This window comes from Schistocerca nitens, chromosome 8 (genome assembly GCF_023898315.1).
Source record: "Schistocerca nitens isolate TAMUIC-IGC-003100 chromosome 8, iqSchNite1.1, whole genome shotgun sequence".
Classification (NCBI taxonomy): domain Eukaryota; kingdom Metazoa; phylum Arthropoda; class Insecta; order Orthoptera; family Acrididae; genus Schistocerca; species Schistocerca nitens.
The window spans coordinates 382,147,740-382,155,466 of NC_064621.1; the positions used below are offsets into that span (position 1 = coordinate 382,147,740).

General features: G+C 35.8%; 1 long non-coding RNA gene across 1 annotated transcript; it reads right to left on the bottom strand.

The window, feature by feature from the left end:
* Window positions 1–248: 248 nt before the first annotated feature.
* Window positions 249–1,385, bottom strand: LOC126198696 (uncharacterized). The gene is made up of 2 exons (XR_007540093.1): window positions 1,306–1,385; window positions 249–1,033 (listed from the first exon to the last, which is right to left on the bottom strand). It is a non-coding gene; the product is annotated as an uncharacterized LOC126198696 (long non-coding RNA).
* Window positions 1,386–7,727: the final 6,342 nt, after the last annotated feature.

Here is a 7,727-nt window from a genome sequence, read left to right on the forward strand (position 1 = left end):
GTACTCAGTGTAATTCTCAAGGAAACTTAGGGCTAATGAAAGCCAGTCCCATACTGATGCTGCTTGAGTAAATGATTACACAAATGCTTCTGCTGTCTTCCAAAGACAGCTGTTAGATACAAAGTACATTAATGTGATATTGCATCTCTTAATATTGGATTCTGGGACACCACCTATCTCGTTGGTAAAATATTATAGACACTGAACTCAGAAGAATATAAAATATTTCTTGCCATCAGTAGTGCCACTGGATTATTATGTCCATTTATTTACATTCACTTTACATTTTCATGTGACTACAACTCACAAAGTTAAGGCTGGTAACTTTCATCATTGTCAACAGAAATATAGCTACAACATAACACTCATTTTACATTTTTACCTCCGACCACATCTCACAAAATTATGACTGTATCATTCTTTATTTTCAACAGTTTTATACATATTTTCACAAAAATATGTCAATATTTTACCACTACATTGTATCACTTTGGGCATAATTGTGTGAAATATGGTTTTGGAGAAAGGGATTCAGTTTCCTTAGTTCTCCTGACCCAACAGTCTATACTTGCTATTCAACATTTTCTTACCACAACTTCGACAACATTTACAATAAACATATAGGCAACACAAGATTATTAATACACATAAAATAGTGGATCCCGAGTATCCCCTGTGGAATACTTGCCCATAGACCATCATTTGAAGGCTTCATTTGTTGATAATTTCCTATTGCAGTTCATGAGTTATATGCCCAGCAACTTTAAGAGTTGGCCAACTGGAGAACTATGTCGTAAAGGTAGTATTATAGGTATTCCTGAGATTTTCAGCTTCTCATCTTCCATAATACAACAGTCTATTTACATCGTAGGCCTATTTGAGTTTGGACTCAGTTCCAGTGCTTGCAGAAAAAATGTTAATGAATTGAGGATGAGTCCACCTTTTTGTAAGCACTCAAACTATTGATTTACTTTATAACCCATACGTGGTTCACCACAGTTGTAGCGTCCTCAGTGGGTATCTTATTATTTTCCTGAAAATACATAAATACAAGTTCTTTTTAGGTTATGGAATACCATGCATCAGATTATGTTGTCATTTAAATCATATGTGCACTTTAGATTTTATTTTACACTGAGTGTGTCATGTGCCTGCACAGAAAAATAAGCCAAAAGTCTAAATCAGAAAACAAGACATCTGCATACATGAGGCATGTTAGAAAACCGTCTGCATTAATTTTATCATCCGATCTTTAATTTGTATATTTTGGTGAAATTAATGGCATATGTTCGCGTCCGTACTTACCGTAGTCGTGTTTTCCAAGTTCTTAGCTGTGACAAGTTTGTTTTATATATCAAACGCCATTTCATGTAATTGATCTGGACCTGTGGACATCGAGAATGATTGTGTGAAGCTTTGGTTTGTATATTCATGGATTCTGTTTTGCATTTTGATAGTATTTACTCACGTTTTCTCCTGTTCGTTTGCAAATACTACGTCCTGTTACTTCGCAGTAGCTTGGACACACCCATTTCCCTGCACAAAGTTACGTCTTCATGCGCTTCCGACTGTCGTTTCTCGTTTGATCAATGTATTGATTCTCTTTGACGCCGCGAACTTTGAAATGTCGTCCTTAAGTACACGCAGCTGGTCTCACACACCCTTGCAGTTTTTTTCTTTCTGAATTTGCATTTAGTTGTGTGTTATGGAGGAAAGCGTTATTAAATGAAGTAATATCATTAAAAATCAGTTCAGTAAATATATTTAAAGGATAAATTTAATATTTTGGTCAAAAATATTTACACAAATGGAGATACATAAAATTTAGCTGTTATCAAAATAATGGATTTATTCAGTCAGATATTTTGTCGATACAGTCTTGGCACACAGTAACAGAATGTTCAAGGCAAATGTATTCCTTGCAGTTCTTACAAATATATCTTGTTTTTCTGTTTTTGCTTCTGCAGTCCACACACCGTCCTCGTGAAGTCGCAGTTGATTCCACTTCAGAAATTTTCACACTGCAAAGCTCTCCAATTCTTTCAGTTATCTTCCTTGGCAATGTTTGAATACTTTTTGCTGAAGATGATCATGCAGAAGCGCAAATAAAGCTGCCTCAAAAACTCTCTTCTTCTCAGTTGTTCTTTCTGATTTGAGTTGAAAATAATAGCAGCATTTATCGCAGTTGTGTGTTCATGATGCGATAAAAAAAACAAACATTGGACATCTTCTTGTGTTTCTAGCTACATTGTATGTTGCACTCATTCCGTTTACAACGTCAACTCCACCCTTAGTAAGGTTATAGAAAGTGATAATTTCTGGTTTTTTATCATTCCCTGTATTTTCGTCAATATTTCCATTGTGGTGCACCGTTGCCAGTAGTAATGCCACTCTATTTCGTTTCGGCACATAAGAGACTAAGGTGCAAGTTTTCTGAAACCCAAACATAGATGACTTTTCTTGTCGGATTTCAGTGTTAATAAATCCCCTTGGTACTTATCTCTTGTTCTTCCTCAGGGTACCAAAGATGGTCGTCTTCTTCGTAATCAATGAGTTTGCAAGCTCGTAGCTAGTAAAATAATTCTCGCAAGTTATGTTGCGGCCTGTATTCAGATAGGTTGGCAAAGTCTCTGAACAAGTTCAGCTGGTCGGTTGTCCTATCTGTAAGGGCCTTCATGCTGTTGCGCAACATATACCTCCATGTTGAATGTGTAAAACATTCTGGCATCCACTACTGCAAAAATATTTACTCCGTACTTGTTTGGCTTATTTGACATGTAATGTCGGAATCTGCATCTTCCACGGAATGCTTCTAGTTTTTCATCAACTGTCATGTATTGAGAAACTGTATAAGCCTTCCGAAAGTTTTCAACAATTAGACTGAACACCTGTCTTATCGTCGCCATGTGATCTGTTTTCTCCCTTTCCATTCTCGTTTGTTTGTAGTCGAATCTGAGGCATCAAGGAGAAAATGAAATTTGTTTATGTCCATTGTGAGATGATATATTTCAACTCCTGTGCCATCTGTTCACGACAAATCTTGTAGACTTAGTCGATGGGCGCGCATTACACCAGCGTAGTACAATAATCATAATAAGGCCTTTATTTCAGCTTTATTAGTTTGTTGTGTATCTCTTTCTCTTGAAAAGTTCCCCTGGATACTTTGAATGTACATATTAGTGCAGTCAACGAGTATTTGTATAATGTTTTCATCAAAAAATGGTTCCCAGCACTGTAGAGGATTTGTAGCACTTTTCACAGCACCTTTCACATCTGGGAAATGAATTATGATGTTATGACAACGTGTGCGGCAGTTCTTTGGCGGAGCAAGTGGGTTTCACACTGTTCCGTCTTTACCAACAAACACATCACTGTCAGCACCACAATCACTGTCTTCTGATTCATTGTTTTTTGTATCAGTTGCACTAACAAGATCGGCCGTTTCGTCACGTAAACAATCGTGACATATCCACGGAAAATCATCGCTGACGAATTTTAGATATACTTTCGCGCACCTTTCGTGGACCAGTAGTTGCATTTGATGCACAGAATACCCTTCATCACACCCTTTTCACATTCTCTACACGCAGAACTCTTCATTTTTTGCCTTTTTAACGAGAGATAAGCGTCACTACACTTTTCTATCGGCGCCATATTGCTGCAAAATGAAACATTATACAAACTACTGCACTGTTTAAAGAAAAGTTATTGAAAAGTCCAGAAGAAAATGCATTATGTCTGGGATTAGTGCACCTGATAATAAAATTAAAACAATTTGGAATATTGTTAAAAGGGAAACAGGGCAACTGAGAGCACAGGAAGACTGTATTTCTGTCAAACTCAGTTGAAAGTCTGTCAGCAAGAAGTCAGAAGCAGAAAACAGTTTTAACAATGATTTTTTAAGTGTTTTAGAGAAAAATAGGATCCAGCTATTCACTAGAAAATGCAAGGCTGTATGGGTAAGAGGCAATAACTATGCAGTATTATAGAACAAATTCAACCCATATATCCTACTAAAATGAGGAAAATAATAAATTAATTCAAAAGTAATACCTCACATGGAACTGACGGCATTTTCAACAGAGTACTAAAAGCTTGTTCTCAACAGATTAGTAGGATTCTCAGCCACATATGTAGCAGCTTACTGAAACAGAGTATTTTTCCAGATGGACTAAAACATGATATTGTTAAACCATTGTATAAAAAAGGGGATACATCTGTTACTAACAACTACTGCGGAATCTCACTTCTGATAGCTTTATCCAAAATTTTTGAAAAAATAATGTATTGAAGAGTAACATGACATATTAGTAAAAATAAAGTATGGCACTAATAAAATGTCAGTTTAAGGTTGAAATCAACAGTATAGATAGTCTGTAAAAATCAGCAGAGTCCTCTGAGGAAATTGTGAATAATGTATTTCAGAAAATTATTAAGTGGTTGTCTGCAAATGACTTATCACTAAATTTTGAGAAAACACAGTATGTACAATTCTGTACACTAAAGTAAATGGCATAAAACCATTTATAAATATAGACTATGAACGGAAGTCTGTCGGTATTTCAAAATTTGTGGGTGTGTTCATTGATGGTAAATTGAATTGGGAGAAACACATCGATGATCTGCTGGAACAGTGAGGTTCAGCTACTTATGCTATTTGGGTTATTGCAAATTTTGGTGACAGGCATATCAGTAAAGTAGCTTACTATGCCTATTTTCATTCATTGCTTTCATATGGCGTCATATTTTGGGGTAATTCTTCTTTAAGAGAAAAAGTATTTAAGGAACTCAGGATATTCACAGTACCTTCGCAATACATAAATTTACTTTTGGAATTTGTTATTAATAACCCATTCCAATTCAAAAATTACAGTACAGTGCATAGGTACAACACTAGAAGAAAGCATGATCGTCACTATTCTGGGTTAAATCTGACTTTGGCACAGAGAAGGGTGAACTATGCTGCCACAAAAATCTTTGGTCATTTGTCAATAGCATTAAAAGTCTGACATATAGCCAACCAACATTTAAAAACAAATAAAAAAACTCCTTCTACTCAACAGATGAATTTTTAGATATGAAGCCGTAAAAAAAATGGTGTAAAGAAAACTTACGTTAAAGTGACATGTTCCACATCATTACGAATTGTCGTTTTCATGATCTATGGAACAGGTATGTATGTATGTATGTACATACTTATGTATGAATGTAGGTTGTGTCTTAGGCTGGCCTACTTGTGGCTTGTTGGGTGCTGTGCTGTGCTGCGAATAATTGTACTGTTTGGTGTTGGTTTTCTATCCACTGAAAACCACTGTTCATGCTTCTTGGTTTGTATTGTGATGTCTAGTAAATCTATGTATTTGTATCTTCAGTTTCAAGGGTGAAGGGTATTCTTGATGACCAGTATTGATGGCTCTGTGTATTCTGTAGTGTCCAATCATGTGTTTCATCTGTTGAGCAAATTATGTCATCAACATAACTGCACCAGTAGATTACTTTGTACTGTTTTGTTTTTATTATTTCTTCAAAGATTTTGTTTTCAAGGTGGTTAAGGTAGATGATGGCCAGCAGGCCACTTATCGGTGACCCCATGGAGAACCTTTTGAGTGTGATGTAGAATTCGTCTTTAACTCTGAAATAATTTTGACCTGTAATTACCTTCAAAATAGTTGAGACTTCCTGTGTATGTGGTTTTGGGATAAGGTTTGTCCACTGTAGTTGTCTTTCAATTCCTTTGATTGTTTCTTCAGTTGATATGCAGGTGTGCATTGATTTGGGTGATAAAACAAAACAAAAATTTGTGTACTTGCAAAAAGGTGGCTCCAACTTTAATCCATTGTCTATTTATATATTTAAAATGATTATTACATGATGACCTGCTGCGAATGGTATTGATCTAGCACAACAGCCATCTAGTGGTAGCACGGGTGAAACTACAAAAATTAGCAATCACATTATCCGTGCGCCAGAATAGAGAGAAGTTCTAAACTGCCGTCAATCTGTGCATGCATATAGGGCAGTGATCACTCGCACAAAGTGTGTACCACAGAGCTTTCTGCTTGTTGTTTGCTTATTGTTAGACTGCTATTGGTTGATTTCAGATTTTCGTGTTGGGGATTTTTAGCATTTTTTTTTTCAATGAGTGGGTTTCATAAATACAGGAATAAAGCTTTTTTTGCAGTAGACTCTTTTATAGTACCTGTTTGTGAAAGCATTTTTTCTATTGATTGCTTCATATTCTAGAAATGAAATGGAGAAAAGAGACATTAAGCATCTTAAATCAGGCACACAGGAAGGAAAAGTGCATGTATGACCCGCTGTATCAGTGTAAGGTATGTCGGCAATTGTCTCTTTCTGAGTAATATGCATATACATTATATGGTGATTTTTTATTTGAATCTTAATGCCTTAGTTTATGAAAGTTCATGTTTGATTTGATTGCATCTCTTGCTTTATTTCAGCATGCCACAAAAGAGAAATTGGCAGTGATAGGGTAGAAAGTCCATTCAGTTTGGCCCAGTGTGACAGCAGACGACTGCAAAACTCTGAGTAGCACATATACATAGTCCAAACTTGGAAAAATAACGCAGGTGCACCTTTAAGTACTGGTCCTTTAAAGTCCTGCCCTAATCCGAAGATTTACTGTCACTGCCAGGTCAATAGCTCCAAAAACAAGTGGGTCCTCCATGTGCAAAATGCTGTATAAATACATGTACCTGTGTAACCAAGTGTCAAAATATAAAACTAACTGTTGGGTCTGTAATTCAGAACAGTAATAATTTACCTAAGAGCATAACAGTTACTTAAGAAATAATGATAAAAAACAGTTTCTTATTATATAGGAAACTTGAGTCAGATAAATAAATTTAATTGAACAACATTCCAATATGGCACGTAGTCCCTCTTGTGTTTCGAACTGTGGAATGAATGAGTTTATAAGAGACTAGGTGACCCAGCGAACTCTGTTCCGCCTCAAAGCCAATAAATAATCAGATTTTAGTTGTTCAACTTTTTATTAGGAAATACAAATAAAGAAATTAAGTATTTTAATTATTCTTTATGTTTTTTGGTGCATAGCTTCCACTCTTCAATTAAGTACCTTGTAATACACGAAAGTTTTTGTTTTACTGTTATGCACAAGAACAGACAACGCAGATAGTCTTCCCACCCGCGAACATGCTACATACAACTGACCATGTGAAAACATGGATATTGCAGATTTAAATCACAAACTTTGCAGGATTGGCCTTGTCATTTGTTAATGGTCATAGTGAATGCAAGACGGATCGGAAATTGAAGTCTTTTAAACTCAAACAGCATATCAGTTGGGTTCATTGGGATCCTCGGAATGAGAACTTCCTCACCTTCGAAATTTCATTTGAGTATCGTCATATAAATAAAATTGTTCATCAATTTACTTACAACCAAACAGGTACCATTGCACAGTTTTGGTTGGTTTATGCTTCAAAGCATGATTACTACAGAGCCAGCTTTTAGGCGTAAATTGTGCAGTGGTAAGCCAGGCACATCCAAGGAGTTTAAAAATTTAATTAGATAGTTGGTGGCTTCATCTTCATTTGTTACACAGTCAATAGATTTGAATGAATGCATTTTACCAATGATCTCATTCTGAATTATATAGTTTAGGTCATCTACATCTCTGTTCTTAGCCGCTAAAATTGCTCACTCACTCAACCATTCATTACTTTTGTAGTTAGTAATGATGT